The following is a 1,473-nucleotide window of genomic DNA, read 5'->3' on the forward strand; positions in this document are numbered from 1 at the left end:
TTATATTCGTTCTAAGGCTTCTAACACAATGATACTATTTCCTCGTAGTACCACCATTCCAATATTGTTCTGTTGCCCACTAGTTGCCATCTCCACACATTAATCTATCACAAGATTCATAAACGGATCGAACCCCTGCAATATTCCTTGAACATGTCTGCCACCATTTAATTTCAATGATAATTTCTTGTTCATAATTTTTTTCAACTCGGGAGGGTGAACTTTGCTCATGGTGTCTACTCCGCGAGCTCAAAGATGCCTCCAAACGGAATTCGTGGCGTCCCTCGCGCTCCCATGGTAGGCCCAGCATAACACTCAATTCTTAACTGACTCTCAGTAAGATTAATTCAAAGAAGTTTTAGTAGGTAGAATGAGCCTTGACTGCTCAGAGTGATATTTTTAGTTCCACCGAAACATTTCAAGTTTGGAGTTAAATGAACAAAGATATTTAGAATAGGAATCAATTTCCTAATCCTTATTACCATGATATATTCTTAGCTATTTCATTTCCAACCTCAAGTAAAGGGCTTTGAGAAGTTCTGGTGTTTGCAACCCAAACTTTCCGAGATTCACTAACATTAAAAAAAAAAAAAAAAGTCTTCTGAGAAGGAGTTATCCATTCTTCTGTCATCTCAAAATTTCCTGTGTTCCTCTATTATCAAGCTATTTTATTCTGCTCTGTAGCATAGTTGTTAAAATTCTGACCCAGCCATATTTTCCAGCATTTTTTCCTCAATTAAAAGTAGATAACAATCCTGTTTAATAGAGTTTTTGTGAGATCAATTTTGGTGATCTATGTAAAGTACCCAGCACACTGCCTTGCACAAAGTAGAGGCCAGTGATTTTATTTCCATCCTCTTGCTTCCTACTTTATTCTTTTTTACAGATATATTCTTTAACCTACTTAGCCACCCAGGCCCCTACAGATATATTCTTAATGGAAGATACAAAATCATATGCTATACTTTCCACTGTATGAGTTGAAATAGTTTTTGCTGATTGGAGGAATTATAACATGTATGAGTGTCAGAATTTTATAAACAAGGAATTTGAGGCCTAAAGTAATAAACAAGCTGGCCTAAAATGGCTTGACAAACCAATGGCAGAACCAAATTCTGATTATGTTTTTTTCTGGCATCCAAGTAATTGTTTTTGTTAATGAATTAAATTATTAAAAATATTAATAACTGCTATTACAATATCTCTTTTCTTTATTATCTCAAAAACATCTTGTAGGCATAGGAGTATTCTAGTTTCTTATCAAGAATTATTAGTTACTTTAGTAATACTCATAGGTCCTAGCATGTGCTGGAGTTCTCTTCTTGATTTCCACTGTTTGACTAATGTAATATTTATTTCTATGATTCATAGCTAGTTAACCATAATAATATTCAAAGTAATGAGTAATTATTGGTATTTAGTAGGAAAGCATAAAATTACCTAGTTCTGACATTGTTTCACAATTAGATATCA

At 33.7% G+C, this 1,473-nt stretch overlaps 1 pseudogene; it reads right to left on the reverse strand.

The window, feature by feature from the left end:
- On the reverse strand, nt 1-288 carry LOC116596838 (annotated as a pseudogene).
- Between the last annotated feature and the right edge of the window lie 1,185 nt (nt 289-1,473).

Source organism: Mustela erminea, chromosome 8 (genome assembly GCF_009829155.1).
Source record: "Mustela erminea isolate mMusErm1 chromosome 8, mMusErm1.Pri, whole genome shotgun sequence".
Lineage (NCBI taxonomy): Eukaryota > Metazoa > Chordata > Mammalia > Carnivora > Mustelidae > Mustela > Mustela erminea.